This window comes from Peromyscus eremicus, chromosome 17, assembly GCF_949786415.1.
Source record: "Peromyscus eremicus chromosome 17, PerEre_H2_v1, whole genome shotgun sequence".
In the NCBI taxonomy this organism is placed as follows: Eukaryota; Metazoa; Chordata; class Mammalia; order Rodentia; family Cricetidae; genus Peromyscus; species Peromyscus eremicus.
In genome coordinates, this window is record NC_081433.1 from 57,533,046 (window position 1) to 57,550,786 (window position 17,741).

Genomic DNA, 17,741 nt, shown 5'->3' on the forward strand with positions numbered 1-17,741 from the left:
CCACTTCATCAGTCCAGCAGCTTCCATAAAAGATTTATTCACTCAGATTTTATATTTTATATTAATTTGTTTACTTGGAATGTGTATATGGGTGTGCACACATTCCACAACATGCATGTGGGGATCTGAGGAAAACTTGGAGTGAATTCTTTCCTTCCACCATCTGCGTCCTAGGACTTGAATTCCGGTTGTCAGGCTTGGCAGGAAGCACCTTGCACACTGAGCCACCTCACTAACCCCTATTCACTGAGATTTGCTTTATGTGACCTCATTCTGAGCTCATTCATGGAGGGAAGCTCTCTGTAGGATGTTTGTTTTTTAAAGTGGGAAAATGAAACCAGTTGGGTTGACAAGAGGCTGGACAAACATATGAAGGAAATGTTTAAGAAAAAGTTGTCTGATATTTCTGAAAACTTCAAACATATTTCTACAAATCTAAAAGGCTATAAATACATGTACAAGCTAATAAAAATGGACAAAGGATTTGAACAGATACTTCATTGAAGAAGATTGACAGGTGACAAACACGCACATCTGCAGATAATTCAACATTGTCACCCATTTGAGGAATGCTATTGAAAACCACAATGAGCCCCTGCTGCAAACCCCCATGGAAAGAGTTATGGAGAACCAATAGCAGCTTATTATGAAGTTACATAAAAATTAACCTCACAACTTAGTAATAACCTCCTAGTAAAGAGAGATAAAAGAAACCTATGTTTACACAAAAAATAATATATCTCATAACAGTATCATTCATTAATTGTTAAATACTAGAAACAACTCAGTGTTTTTTCAAGGGGTGAATAAATAAACTATCATACATCCAACTAATAGAAAACTTACCAGCAGTAAGATTGAACACACTGATATATATAAAACCATAGATGAATCTCAAATGTATCATGCCCAGTGAAATAAACCAATATCAAATGCTATGAACTGTATGGTTCTGTTTATATAGTATATTGGTAAAGGTAAGCTACAGGTGCATGGATGTGTGACCAATTGGCAGGGTTAAATGTTAGAGAGTTTGATGACAAAGAGCAACACTACAGAACTTTGGAGAGGGCCAGAACTGTTGTACATCCTAATTTTGATGGTAATTAATTACATCACACCATACAGTATTTCAAGTTCTGGACACAGGCAGACTTGGTAGTACACACTATAATCCAAGCACTTGAGAGGTAAGGCAGGAGGACTGCCATGTGTTTATGGCCATTCTTGTCTACAAAGTGAATACCAGGCCATCCAGAGCTTTACAGCAAGACCCAGTCTCAAAAGAAAGTCCTATAAATGTGTAACAATAGATGTGTGATGGTCTATGTATCTTGTGATGGTAATTACACAGCTATGTATGTGTAAAAACAAAATGAGTGAATGTCAGTCTTTGTAAATTACACCTTGAAATGTTTATTTAAAGAATGCTAAGAATGTCTGCACAGCCTCACTAGGGCAACCGTCCAACAAGTGACTGTCAACTCGAGGCTGGTTTGTAGAATGTGGGGCTAGAGAATTTAGTCCGGAGAAAAACAACTTACAGATATCTTTTTGCCCTGAAGGACTTGCAAAAGAAAGTTCAGTTGGAGATGAAAAGTGATTTTTTTCTTTTGATGACAACTTTAAATGGTAAATAATAAAAATATACAGTTCTCTCAAGAACCTCCCAAAAGTGTAAACTAAAAAGTTCCTTAACCCCATCGCCCCTTCTTGAAAAGAACCATGGTGTATAGTTCAGTATTTACCTGCCTAGAACATGTAAATATGTACTTTTTTTCTGTTGAATAAATGAGATCCTTGAACTCAATACACATTGGCTTTTTTACACTCAAGGTCTTCAACAGATGCATATATTCACATATAATCTATACATAAAGGGTATTTGATTCAACAACATGTTCTGTTCCAAAAGAGACCCTGATGGAAGACAGAGGAGGCAAAACTGAGACGCTTCACCATGCTAGTCATCTATATTTGAAAGTTACACTGTATGCCACTCTGTTGCTGTGGCATAATTGATTTAAATTACCTCCTAGTATTGAATATTTAGGTTCTTCACAGTTGGTTGGTATTGCTAAGCATATTATATTGAGATGCCCTGTTTATAATATTTTTACAATTCCCTCCCTCTTTTCTCCCATTTTTTTCTCCCTCCTTCTTGTTTTTTTTTTTATTTTTGTTTTGTTTTATTTTTTCTGTCCTGGTATTTGGACAGAGGGCCAAGCACCCCAACATGTGACCATATCCCTACAATATTTTTTGTACTTTAAGGTAGAATCTTATGCTCTAGCCAGTCTCAAACTCATTATCCTACTGCCTTAGCTTCCTGAGTTTCTAGGTTTAGATGTATGCATCACCATAACAATAAAATTTATTTCTAAAGTGGAATGTCAGATCTATATAATTTGTATTAATTGGGTATATGTAATTTCAGTTATATTGCTACTGCCAGGTTGCCTTCTCTAGAAACACCTACAGAGCTTAAAATAAAACATGAGTGTATTTTCCCACTTCCTTACTCTCAAACCTTGCACTTGTGTCTTTCATAGGGTCATGATGATACTGAGTGGAATTTTGCAAGAATAAAGCTCTGAGTGAGATACTTTGATGAAGGAGGCAAATGCCTCCACCTTTCAAATTTATCCCTGACCCTAAATGATTTCTCTGTCTTGGAGACTGATTTAACATCACCTTCTGTCCCAAAAGAGAACCTGATGGTAGACAGATGAGGCACAACTTGAGAAGCCTCACAGTAAGACTAAAGAAAAAAAGGCATTTCTCTAGACACAAAACTACTTTCTTCCTTTCCTTTCTTCATGACAGTTCATGTCTTAAATATCATAAAATCACTGTAACTTATGCTTTTGTTATTTGTCAGCCAGGAGCCACTGTGTCATTCTACACTCCTAATGTTTATCAAATCACTGGGGTAGGTGAATGATAAGGATGCAGGCCAACTGAAAGCTCTCTGTCTGTGCTGAGTCACAGACTGCCAAGCTGATACACAATCAACACTATCAGGTACCACTTTCCCACTGGGACTAGACACAATAGTTCTTGGCCGGTTCTAGGGTGTAAAAGCAAACTCTAGCTATGAGCAGACTTGGCTTTGGTAGGGTTCCTGTCACATACAAGCAGCTGTGTGATGTTGTGAAAGTAAAGCACCTACTTGTCTTTTAATTTTCTCCTCTTTACAATAAAGCAGCATGATCTGGTGCCCTACCAGTGTGTCAAACAGGTTTTCTGGTCCATGTGAAGTGAGCAGGCCAAGGTGAGATGAGGTGAGGAGAAGTGAAGCAAGGACCATGGGATGGCAGGTGTGCAGCACTGGACACAAGGCCCTCCCTCTGTCACTCATGAGTAGCTCAGTGAGGCCTTGTCCTGTGCAAAGCCAGAGGTCTGGTATATGAAAACCCTCAGTCTCCAGATGTTCCTCAATGTTTGTTCCTTTTAAGACATGTCAGATCCTTTGGACCAAAGCCATACCCCACCAGAAAGTACCAGCCTCCAAATAGAGCCACAACCAACACATCCAATCATGGGGCCTAAGCCCACCCCTGAGGGTGAGATGCCTATTTTGAAGACTCAGGATGGCAGGATGCAGTTACTGCCTGGAGTCCCAGCACTGCAGAGGCTAGCAAAAGAGGAGCAATAGTTGGAGGCCAGTTCACAAGTGTCAATAAAATACAGCAAAAGAGGGTGGCAGACATGTTTTTGGAGAGGGAGCTTTGGTTTTCTGTTCTCCTATAGCAGTGCCCTTGCCTGAGAGAAGAAGCAATGGCTTTTGTTCCATATTATCCTAGCCTGTCAGGTTTCTCCCCCCAGCCCCCAAGTCCAGGTTTGAGACAGCAGGCCCCACTGGCCTCTTGAAGTCCCTCTTATAGGGGAGATAAGATGTTCACAGGGATGAGAGGATTGGTGGTTATTCATTGTTAAAAAGGATACAATGGAAAGGGGAAAAAGAAAGACAAGGATATACATCAAGTGAATGGGGGTTTCAAGCAGTTTACATCAGACTAGGAACTTACTCTTCATTAGAAGGGACTTAGCACAGGACAAATGGAATTAATTAGCAGGGAATTAACCCAGAATCAATGGACTTATCTTTTAGCTAGAATGTAGCACCAAACAACCAGGAACTTCTTTTTAACTGTTTTATTTGTGAAAAGAATTCTTAACCTGCAAGTTATATTGTAGTGGGTAGCCATTCCAGCTTTGATCTGGAAATTCCAACCCCCATTGAGGCTTCGGTAACTGTCATGCCTATAAAGCGGGGCCAAGAGAGGACCCTGAAGACCCGAGATCCAAAATCTCATACCAGTGACTAAACAGCACAATGAAAAGGTCTAGAATGAAAAGAAACAAACTCACCCAGGAGAAATAGATGCCAGGAAATAATCAAATTGAGGGCTGAAATCAATGAAATAAAAACCAAGAGAACAATACAAAGAATCAATAAAACAAAGAGTTGGTTTTTTGAAAAAGTCAACAAGATAGAAAAACCTCTAGCCAAATTAACCAAAAGGCAAAGAGAGAGCACCCAAATTAACAAAATCAGAAATGAAAAGGGAGACATAACAACAGACAACGAGGAAATCCAGAGAATCATCAGGTCATAGTTCAAAAACCTATACTCCACAAAATTGGAAAATCTGGAAGAAATGGACAATTTTCTGGATAGATACCACATACCAAAGTTAAATCAAGACTAGATGAACTATTTAAATAGACCAACAACTCCTAAAGAAATAGAAACAGTCATTAAAAGTCTCCCAACCGCCAGGCGGTGGTGGCACACGCCTTTGATCCCAGCACTCGGCAGGCAGAGCCAGGCGGATCTCTGTGAGTTCGAGGCCAGCCTGGTCTCCAAAGCGAGTTCCAGGAAAGGCGCAGAGCTACATAGAGAAACCCTGTCTCTAAAAACCAAAAAAAAAAAAGTCTCCCAACCAAAAAGATCCCAGGACCAGATGGTTTCAGTGCAGAATTCTACCAGATTTTCAAAGAGGAACTAATTCCAATACTCTTCAAATTGCTCCACACAATAGAAACAGAAGGAACATTACCAAACTCTTTTTATGAGGCTACAATTACCTTGATACCCAAACCACACAAAGATGCAACAAAAAACGAGAATTACAAAGCAATCTCCCTCATGAAAATTGATGCAAAAATACTCAACAAAATATTGGCAAACCGAATCCAAGAACACATCCAAAAAATTATCCACTATGTCCAAGTAGGTTTCATCCCAGGAATGCCAGGATGGTTTAACATATGTAATACACCATATAAACAAACTGAAAGAAAGAAACCACATGATCATCTAATTAGATGCTGAAAAAGCCTTTGACAAAATCCAACACCCCTTCATGATAAAGGTCTTAGAGAGATCAGGAACACAAGGAACATACCTAAACATAATAAAGGCAATTTACAGCAAGCCAACAGCCAACATCAAATTAAATGGAGAGAAACTCAAAGTAATTCCACTAAAATCAGGAACAAGAGAAGGCTGTTCACTCTCTCCATATTTATTCAATATAGTACTTGAAGTTCTAGCTAGAGCAATAAAACAACAAAAGGAGATCAAGGGGATACAAATTGGAAAGGAAGAAGTCAAACGTTTACTATTTGCAGATGATATGAGTGACCCCAAAAATTCTACCAGGGAACGCCTACAGCTGATAAACTCTTTCAGTAAAGTGGCAGGATACAAGGTCAACTCAAAAAAAATCAATAGCCCTCCTATACACAAAGACAAATAGGATGAGAAAGAAGTCAGGGAAACATCACCCTTTACAATAGCCACAAATAATATAAAATACCTTGGGGTAACACTAACTAAACAAGTGAAGAACCTGTGTGATAAGAACTTTAAGTCTCTGAAGAAAGGAATTGAAGAAGATATCAGAAAATGGAAGGATCTCCCATGCTCATGGATAAGTAGGATTAACATAGTAAAAATGGCAATCTTACCAAAATCAATCTACAGATTCAATGCAATCCCCATCAAAATCCCAACACAATTCTTCACAGACTTTGAAAGAACAATACTCAACTTCATACAGAAAAACAAAAGACCCAGAATAGCTAAAAAAAAAAAAATCCTGTACAATAAAGCAACCTCTGGAGGCATTACCATCCCTGACCTCAAGCTCTACTATAGAGCTATAGTAATAAAAACAGCTTGGTACTAGCATAAAAACCGACATACAGACAAATGGAATCAAATTGAAGACCCTGACATTAACCCACGCACATATGAACACCTGATTTTTGACAAAGAAGCCAAAACTATACAATGGAAAAGAGAAAGTATCTTCAATAAATGGTGCTGGCATAACTGGATGTCAATATGTAAAAGATTACAAATAGATCCATATCTGTCACCATGCACAAAACTCAAATACAAGTGGATCAAAGATCTCAACATAAATCCAGTTACACTGAACATGATAGAAGAGAAAGTAGGAAGTACACTTGAACGCATTGGCACAGGAGACCACTTCCTAAATATAACACCAGCAGCACAAACACTGAGCACAACAATTAATAAATGGGACCTCTTGAAACTGAGAAGCTTTTGTAGGGCAAAAGACATGACATGGTCAATAAGACAAAAAGACAAAATGGGAAAAGACCTTCACCAACCCCACATCTGACAGAGGACTGATCTCCAAAGTATATAAAGAACTCAAGAAACTAGACATCAAAAATACTAAATAATCTAATTAAAAAATGGGCTAAAGAGCTAAACAGAGAATCCTCAAAAGAAGAATCTCAAATGACTGAAAGACATTTAAAGAAATGCTCAACATCCTTAGTCATCAGAGAAATGCTAATCAAAATGACTCTGAGACACCACCTTACACCTGTCAGAATGGCTATGACCAAAAACACTAATGACAGTCTATGTTGGAGAGGATGCAGAGCAAAGGGAACACTTCTCCACTGTTGGTGGGAGTGCAAACTTGTACAACCACTGTGGAAATCAGTATGGCGGTTTCTCAGAAAATTGGGAATCAATCTACTTCAAGACCCAGCCATACCACTCTTGGGCATATACCCAAGGAATGCTCAATCTTACCACAAAGTTATATGCTCAACTATGTTCATAGTAGCATTATTCATCATAGCCAGAACCTGGAAACAATCTAGATGCCCATCAACTGAAGAATGGATTAAGAAAATGTGGTACATATACACAATGAAGTACTACTCAGCAGTGAAAAATAATGACAGCATGAAATTTGCAGGCAAATGGATGGAACTAGAAAATATTATCCTGAGTGAGGTAACCCAAACCCAGAAGGTATGTACTCACTCATAAGTGGATACTAGATATAAAACTAAGAACAATCACACTACAACCCACAGAACCAGGGAGGCTACATAGCAGGGGGGACCCTAGGATAACTGTGGCTTATAATAAGTTTTGGTTTTACTCAATCACTGGGCAAGCCTCAGTAAAACATTTCACTATTAGGATAAGAATTTGTACTGTATCAAGCTGATAATAGAAATAAATATAATTAATTAATTAATTAATTAAAATAAAATAAAATAAAATGCAAGCCAGAGCTGAGGAGATGAAAGCACTTGCCTCTAATTCTGACAGCTTGAGTCAAATCTCAAGAACCCATGGTGGAAGAAAGCACAGACTCCCAAAGTTGTCCTCTCACACACATACACCCACACTGAGCATGTGCACACCCATACTCAAACACATACACTAGCCCCCACTCACTAACAATAAATAAAATTAAGAGCATTGATTAAAAAAAAGAAATCTATTGTAGCCCTATTTTGTAGGTCTACTGTCTTAATTCTCCCATTTCTTGATTTATTTCTGCTAATATCTTGGTTGTAGTATTAGTAGTCTCAGCTATTATGAAAGCTATTTTAGAGATCTCTTTTTGCATTGCTACAACCAAGTCAGGAATAGATATCTTTGTTGGGGTTTCTATTGCTGTGAAGAAACACCATGACCACTGCAACTCTTACAAAGGAAAACATTTGAGGTGGTTGCTTACAGTTCAGAAGTTCAGTCCATTATCATCATAGTGGAGAGCATAGTGACGTGCAGGTAGATATGGTGCTGGTTACATTGTGATCAGAAGGTAACAGGAAGTGGTCTGTCAGTCACACTGAGTGAAGCTGAAGCAAAGGAAACCTCAAAGTCCACCCTCACAGTGACACACTTCCTCCAACAAGGCCACACCTAATCATATTGTCATTCCTCTTTGGGATTATGGGGGCCAATTACATTCAAACTACCATGACAGGTAACAGAAAAGTGGCTGCATTTGCCACTGAAATTGAATCTAGCATATATAGGGAATCATCACAGTCTTCAGGGAGAGATCTCCAGATTCTATTAATAGATCACAGATCTTGTATAATATTAGAGGGACCAGCCTTGATATTATACATCCCAGGGGCTCAGGAGAGAGAGCTACTGATGGTGAGGACTACTTTCAGGGAAATAGAATCTCAGCACACCAAGCTCTATAATCCATTTGCTTTAATTCTCTGGCATAACATCCTATATACACAGCTACAGTTCTGTTCTCGTGCTTAACTCCTTTCTTGCCTGATTTTTCTCTATATTTGTTTACTGCTCCCTCTAAGTTCTATCTTAATTCTCTTGTCTTAACTCTGTCTCATCTAGGTCCTTTTCATCTTGTTCTTACCCAGCTAGTACTTCCCCATCTGACTCTTCCTCATCTTCCATCTCATTCCTCTAGTACTCTCCTCTAGCCCTTCAATCTAGTTCTCCCCCATCTCAGTCTGTTTCTCTCAATTTCTTTTTTTACTCTCAATTTCTTACCCACCTAGTTCTTCCATTCTCTTTTCTCTTCTCTGTCCCCTGTGCCCTGGAAATCCCAGTATATATACACTTACAAGCAGTATTCCCTTAGCAGTGCAAAGCCAGGCTTCCAGGGTCAAACAGAGGGGTGGTAAGAATCACATAGAAAGGCAGTAATTGTTAATTATCATTTGCAACCCCAAAGGGAAGTGACCAATGGGGAAATGAATTAACTAAAGGCTAAATTCCGGTAATATCTAAGAAGAGGGATCTTATGTGCTCCACTATAGTCTACCACTACTGATTGGTAGAAAATGGTAAGAGTCTGTAAGTTGCTAGGTCAATGGGAGAAAATAAAACTGCCTTCTTTTTTCCGGTGGCTCCTATCTGTCCAAGCTATCTGCCATTTTTCTGCAGGGTGGGGGAAAGTGTGCTCAGTCACTAGGCTACCTGTGTATAGCTAGATGCCTCTGGTGATAGTTAAAGGGAGATCTGGAACTAGAGGTAAAATTTGGGAAAGGAGGAAGTTAAGCTTAATTGGCACATCCACCAGGCCTACCAAACAGGTAGTCTGGATGCTTAAGTCTGTTCTTAGAGAGTACAGCGGTATCTCTGATAAGGTACTTTCCTCTGTCTGGGGATGGACCTGGCCAGATGCTGCCAATGACGATAATTACAGGGAGGCCTGAACTGGAATTCTGGCTGAGCATAGCTGTCAGCACAGAAAGTTATCTAAATATTCCTAGAAGTGGTTAGGAAAAGAGTTAAAGGTCTATAAAGTTAGTAAGGCTGTAAGAAAGGAGGGTGTGTAAAGCTATTACTTAACATCCACCTGACCTAGGCAGTGTCTCCTTGTGGAATTTGCCTTAAATCAGGAGACTTTCATGCAGACTGTTATTATTGCTAGTCCTTGAAAGTAGCTAAGGGAGATAACTGATTCCCCAGAAAGCCTTTCCTGAGGCTGTTCTCCAAATACCTGGAATGTGTATGTCCATAGAGTGATCAGTCCACACTGTTAACCCTTCTTAGGGAAAAGTCAATTGGGAAAACTATGAAGGCACACATGATTTTCATAACAGAAGACAGCTGATATAACAGGCCAAGTAACACCAAAAGCTCCTTGGAATTTGGCTTCCTCTGGAGGAAATCCTTGATCCCTCCAGGTAGTGACTTTGCCATAACCAGCTGAGTTCTTATAATATATTCCTGCAGCCTGCAGCACACAGAGACTTACTAAATGGAATAAGTTTGGTAAGTGATATATCCTATTACACATATGCCTTTATAACCTATGGGGATGGCAAAATGAGTGTTATTCTCACAGAAAAAGTTCTATCCCAGGGGGTGAATGTTTTCCTCTGGTAAGTATTGTGTGATATTTTGTTTGTGTTCTGACAAATAAAGCTTGCTTGGAGTTAGAGGGTGGAGCTAGCCACTAGTTAACATTCGAGGTTAACTATCAGCTGCTGATCTTCCAAAGGTACCAACAGCCCTACATTTGAAACGGTTAACTGAAACACCTGTCTGGATGGAACAATGGCCTTTGACATGAGAAAAATTACAGGTGTTATAAAAGCTGGCACAGGAGCAGCTAAATGCTCAACATATTGAAGAATCGACCAATCCTTGGAATTCTCCTGTATTTGTCATTTAAAAAATTGAAAATGGATAATGGTAACAGATATAAGAGCCATAAATAAGGTGATTCAGTCAATGGGCTATTTACAGCCTGGAATTCCCCTGCCTTCCCTATTACCTAAAGGATGGTCTATTACAATTATTGATTTAAAACATCATTTTGTCACTATACCTTTACAAGAAAAGGATAGAGAAAATTTTGCCCTCATGGTACCTACTTATAATAATTCTCAGCATGTTAAGAGATATCAATGAAAGATTTTCCCACAAAGTGTTTTAACCAGCCCCCACCCTATTCCAATATTATATACAACAGCCATTGGTGGCTAGCTGAGATGATCCAGCCTCACAGACTATTCTAACTAGAACTTGAGACAAGCCTGGCACTTTCCTATCACACAGAGACTGGACAACAAATGATAGAGCTAGCTCTCCCAGGACTTGGACAACTATTCCAATATTTGTTTTCAGGGTACTGAAAGATGCTGTCACCCTCAGACAACAGGAAGCAACCTTTTAGAATACATCACCTACATTACCAAGAGGTGGGGTGGGCAGATTTTGATCATTCAGTGGGTTATGGATATTTGTCATCATTTAAGGGGTTGGTTACAAGTTGTTATTGGTAATGGTCAGGAAGAAAGCTGAACAAAAGAGATTAGATTCAGGGATCTTGTTCTGAAAAGAAAAAGGAGGATACAGAAATGATAAAAGAAAAGGGCAGATTTTTGAATCTACAAATTTAAACCAAAAAAAGCAACTACTAGTCTTAAATATTTTACATTGGTATGGATTTTTATATATTGATACAAATTTGAGTTTATTTTTGTTATACTGTATATATGTTTCTACTCTTGTTTAAGATATTTTTGTATATTGATACATATTTAAGGTTATTTTGTGAGAACCTACTTTACATATGTTTCTACTCTTGTTCAAGGTATTATACCTATAAAGCTCATTTAACAACGCAATGTAAATTTCTAGTCCCTGAAAATTATTATTACAAACTATTTAAGATAATAAAGAAATGCAGTATAGTAGTTAATCACCTACTACAATCAAACTTGTAGTCATGTTAGTTATCTTTTCAAGGTCAAACATACATTTTATATAGACAGGTAGTCTTCAAACTCTTCAGAGACCTGCAGAATATGGCATTTAAGATGTTTTAATAATATTATGGTTGTTGTTTTTTTTTTAATGACAATGAGATATGTTTGCTCCTGGCAGCAACAATCTACTTCAGAAAAGATGATGGACATTGAAGGAACTCCATATAGAGTTTACTTTCTTTCTGGCAAGTTAGCCACTGGGCAAGAAAGTGCCCTTGCCTCAACTGCTGATAGTATGCTGTCTAAGTTGGACAAGCAAGACACAAAAGAAAGTGACTGTTGAACTTTCCCAAGACAAGGTGGGACAGTCCTCCAAAAGTCCTGCTTCACAGAAAAATCTGTCAGATATTCTAGGCCTGTAGGCTGAAGATGGATGCCCCAATGTTACATAAGAACCTGTGTGACTGTCCAGGCAGCCAGCTGTTTCTGTCATTTCTTGATTTTGGAAGTTGTTTTGCTCTACACTTCCTATTTACTCAGGTAATTTTATATGCTTCTCAAGTCTCTGATGAAGTTGAAGACTGGACAGTTATAGTTTTTCCTGTTGTCAAATTCAGAAAAGAAACTCACAAAATAGATGTAAATTGTATAAAGTTGAAAGATATAAAAGATAGTTTTGGGTTGGTAATGCAAGTTAGCATAGAAAGTAAATTAGGTACAACACTTTGGACTCACCAAGATAGGATAGATCATGGAGTATTTTCTCTGAATTTGTCAAATGTTTATGGATTAGATATTGTTAATGTAATTATTGCCCGTATACATTTGTATATAGTTATTGTATATAGTTTTTCTAACCTTTGCTTTTTATTTAGACAAAAAAGGGGAAATGTATGACATTTTGTTTGTATTCTGACAAATAAATCTTGCTTGAAGTCAGAGGGTAGAGCCAGCCACTAGTTAACCCTAAAGGTCTAGAGGTCTGTACAGAGAGAAGACAGGAAGTGATAAGGTGGGGCAGAGACAGGATCTTGGCCCTTTTGGTTAGAGGAACCAGAGAGATAGGAAGCAACTGGTGGCTGCTCCAGTGCTTCTCTGATTTTTCAGGTTTTTACACTGATATCTGACTCCTGGTTTTTATTGATAAGATTAATTAGATTTATGCATCAGGGGAGTACATGATTGGAAGTGATGTTGTAGTGGGGAGGAACATTAGTAAAATCAAAACATGGGCAATGGTGAAAAGGGTATTATTTACAGGAATATAGGCTATAGCTTTGAAAACATTTACAGAGGCATGCTCCATTGAATTTCTTGGTAAGTTGGTGTAATGCTTATATGTAACTCCTATTCCTTAAAGATTTTTTTCTTAAGAGTCCAGGAATGAAGAATCCCCTGTGAAACAAAAGAAATATGTCTGTCCACTGTTTGACACTAGATGGAGCCACAGACTGGTATATAACTGATTAGCTGCTGACAGTGGCATTTCTGGCATTTTAATTTTAGTGAAAGAGTTTTCTTTTTCTTTTCTTATCTTAACACATTTTTACTTTGCCTTATCAGAACTTGTTAAGGAATAATTGATTATGCTCAGGTCTGTATTGTTTTTTGGGGACTGGTCAGTCAAGTTGGTTAATTCCATTTGTTCTCCTTCTATCTGGTTAAAAACAAACAAACAATTTGTTTTCCTTCCTACAGCCAAACAATGGGACCTGGTAGGTTGGAAAAGTCCCTAGTCTTAGAAAGTAATATTAATGTATTTCCTGTAGCAGGTGTCCCATTTTCCCAGTTAATTTACAGTTAGGGGCAAGTCCTAAGGCTAACTTGAGCATAATTGTCAACCACAGAACAACTACAGCAGCAATCAAAAGCAGCAAAAATGAAGTGAAAAAGTTTTAAACTTTAGAAATCTTGACTTTTAAGGGACCACGTTCAGTCACAGTCTACCTCTTCTTATTCCCTTTCTCCTTTGGGTGTTCTGGGTCCTCCAGTGCCTTGTTAAGGTGAGAGTGATGAATCCAGGCAGAAATACTGCCAACTTTGTTGGCAGTTGGAGTCTGGAGAATTACTATCTAAGGTTTTTTCCACCTGGGTTCAAGCCTGTCTGTTTTGAAGCAGTGGATCAACACAGCATCTCTGGGCTTGAACAAGTGATCAGGGACCAGTACCCAACAGGCTGAGCTGTGTGTGCTTGGGGAAAATCTTATCCAAAGTTAATTGCAATCCTTTCTGGGACACAGAAGTCATGGTGGAACAATCTGAACATCAGCATGCACTCAAAGATCATAGGGGGTAGTCTTCCATACACTATTTCATATGAGGTAAACTTTTCCTAGTAGGGGGTGCAGCAGATCCTGAGAAGAATATAAACCAAGAGATTAACCCAGTTACCACAAGTCTCAAGAGTGTAGTTGGTTAAAATCTCCTTTAAAGTCCTGTTTGTCCTTCCTACTTTGCCTGAACTCCAAGAATGATACATACAATGGAGTTGCCAACCTATAGTAAGAGCCTTAGAGAGTAATTTAGACAATTTGGTCATGAAGGCTGGCCCATTGGTGGATCCCAGAGGTCAAATCTGGAAGTAATTTCCATTATTACTTTCTTGGCTACAGCCTGGGTTGTTTCTATTGGGATGGAAAGGTCTCTACACAGTCTAAGACAGTATCCACAAGAACCAGCAAATATTTGTATCCATATGGTCCTGTGTTGACTTAGTGAAGTCAATTTCCCAAAATTCACCAGGTACAGTACCTTGATTCCATCATCCTGATGGGAGCATATCCTGTTTTATATTTACCTGAGCACAGGGTAGGCAAATGGTCTGAAATATTTTGAAGTATCTCCTGTGCCCAGGCAGCCAGGCATAAAGGGACATGAGATCTGAAATCTTCTTAGGTGACAAGTGTGTGGAGCTGGGTAAGCCAATTATGGCCCAACACCTTTGGCATGCAAATTCTTTCATCTAGTAAGATCCAACATCCCATGTTGTTTTCTCAGGCCTCTGTAATCATATGTAAAGTAAAGCCTTTATGTCTGGCTTTAAGTGCAATGTATAGTAAAGTCTTTGTGTCTAGCTTTGAGAAAAATGTTTCAGCAAAGCCTTTGCTATGTTTGGATTATTCAGTAGAGGCTGAGAAATTGTTTTGAGACTGTGTGAACCTTGAAATGCTCTTTCTCTGGAGGGTCTGCACTTGGTGCTGCATGAGAGCTTGCAACTCCACTGACCTTGGTCCCAAGACACATCTGGAAGACCTGGAGTTCCGAGATTTGTGTGGGTTGTTTGCTTTCATGGGTAGCAAGAGCAAGATGACTTTTATAGTTGGACTTTTCACTTGTAATTGTTTGAATAGAGTAACTGGAGTGAGCTAGCTGTGTGTCAGTCTTTTCCAAGAAATCTGAACCTGTCTGCTTCTTCAGACAATGAAGGCTTGCATCTTGGTGAGCTTCTTTCTCTACTGTGGCACCTATGACCTAACATCAATATGGGAGCCCGTTTTCAGGTTCCTCGTGGCTTTACCCAGCAGGTCCGCATAGAGGATGATTAGGGCCACGGGCCTGAGTGCAGGTGTCTGAGATGGTCTGCACTTGGCTGTGCTGGGGGAGGAGGTCTTTGCTCCTCTTTGGCATCTCTATAAATACCTTGGGGCAGAGACAGTCAGGGCCCATTGGAATAGGTTCCAGGCCCTCTTGTGGCTATCCTGTATTTTCTATCTGTTTATCTCCACAATCTAAATCTTTCTACCTAATATTTCCTGCTGCTCACACTCAAGAAAACTCTGGGGAGCTGTGAGGTTGGTGGGTAAATGCCCTGCACATCAAACAATAGGCCTCCAAGTCAGAATATGACTTGAGTTCTTCTGGATCATAGTTAGAGATATCTTCATTGAGGCTGAGTGGGAGTTCAGAAACAGTTGATATCTCTAGGATGACTTGGGGGCAGGGTTCCCTGAGTGCAGCCTCCCTGGCAACCTGGTTTGCATAGTTATTACCTTGAGTCTGGAAGCTTTTGCATTTTTGGTTTCCAGGATGGTGTATTATGGCCATTTCAGCTGGCAACAAGATAGCCTCTAACAATTTATTGATTTTGTGCTTATTTTTAATAGTCTTTCCTTCTGAAGTAAATAATCCCTTTGTTTATAACTCTGTCCATGAACATGAGCCATGGAAAAGGTATACTGGCTGTCAGTGTAGATATACACTTTTTTCTTTCTAGCCCATCTTAAGGATTGTGATAGAGCAATTATTTCTACTCTTTTGGGCAGATGTGCCTCTAGGCAGGGCTTGTAACCAGATGACTTCTTTTTGGCCTGTGACCACCTCCCCCACTCATAACTGGTTCTTTCCTGAATGAAGATGCTGCCATCTATGTAGAGATCTGCATCTCTGGTGATGAATATGATGTCTGTCAGGTCAGTTCATGGACCTTGAATGACATCCAGCATCTCCAGGCAGTCATGGATCAGCTCCTCAGGATCATTGTCCAATAGAAGGATGGATTTGTCAAGTCAGTCTGTCCTTTTCTAGGAGAAGGGCTTCATAATGAATTAGACAAGCATTTGACATCCACTGATTACCCAGACTGCACTGGCTGCAATGGCTGTCAGACAGGAGGTCATCCAGAGGCCACTGCAGCCAGTATTTTTGAAATATAAGTCACTGTTCTTTTCCACAGTCCCAGAATCTGTCTCAGAACACCTTTGGCAATGTCCTTCCTTTCATGGACATTGAGGTGAAAAGGCTTGGAGACATTAGGGAGAGTCAAGGCAGAGGCCTGTACCAGAGCCTCTTTAAGTTCTTAAAGGTTTGTTCATGTTCCTCAGTTCATTTTAAAGGGGTGTTATCCCCAGCCATTGTAGAGCACAAGGGCTTGACAATCTAAGCAAACCCAGGTATCCAGAGATGGCAGTATCCAACAGTTCCCTCTTGCGGGCCACAAAAATATATTATAGAGATTCAGCTGGATATTAAAGCTATATCTAGAAATTTCAAGGTATTTTTCTAGAGGCAAGCTGTTTATTATGGAATATTTTGTGTTATCCAGTTTTTAATATTTCAGCTGTCTTCTGCTATGAAATTCTTGTGTGCTCAAATACTATAGACCATTTTAGCAAACAGCTAAGCTTCTCAGACACTGTTCCACTAGGTACTAACACCCCCTACAGAGCCTAGGTGACAAGCAGGCAGTAGACGCATAGCTTTGTTTCTTGTGTAAATGAAGCTCATACTATCCCTTGCCTTCAAGCCTACCAGCCTTCCAGAGCAATTGACTGAGAACAATAGGGCTTTTTGCATTAACAGTGGCATGAAGGACTGAAGCAGAATTCCACAGGCAGACACAGAAATGCATGGCCAGGGAGAGAAGAGGAAGAGTGAAGGATGACGCAGGAACAGAGGAGACAAAACTGGCATGACCAGAAAGAGGACAGAAGGACAGAGATTCTGTAGAGGATAAAACAGATCTCTTGTAGAGTTTTTCAGGGCCAGGGGTTAGGAGCCAGGAAGGATAGATAGAGGATGAAGGAACAGAGGATGAAGATCAGGTCAAAAGCATTTAGGAGCTTACTAAAACTATGAGGACAAGAAAACTGGGCACAGAGAGGAGCTGAATGTAAGGACAGGGCTGAAGCTGTATAAATAGAATTTTGTCATAGAGGAATAAAGTTTATAGACAGAAGAACATAGTGTACATAGATTCCTTTCCCTCAGATACCCCATGCCATACATAGTGTCTTTCCCAGGACCATGGGAGGAATTTTCTCAGGGCAGGAACTCGGGAAAATTCTGTTATCCTTAGTTCCCAGAAATTTCTTAACTTGATTTTAGCAGTTGAAACTTGAGTTTGCTGGGCAGCGGTGGCACATGCCTTTAATCCCAGCACTTGGGAGGCAGAGCCAGGGAGATCTCTGTGAGTTTGAGGTCAGCCTGTTCTACAGAGTAAGATCCAGGACAGGCACCAAAACTACACAGAGAAACCCTGTCTCAAAACAAAAACAAAAAGAAAAAAAAAGAGAGAAGGAGAGAGAGAGGGGGGGGGGAGAGAGAGAGAGAGAGAGAGAGAAACTGGGGTTTACATTATAGCTACTATGGGGGCTTGGGACAGCTATCTTTTTCCTTCTTTTAGTCCATAACCCAAGTAGGTAACCTAAAGTGAGAAAATTTGAGCCTTCTTCTAGGAAACTTTGTATCCTAATTGGGCCAGAATCTCTAAAGGGCCCCAAGTGGCTCTTAAACAGTCT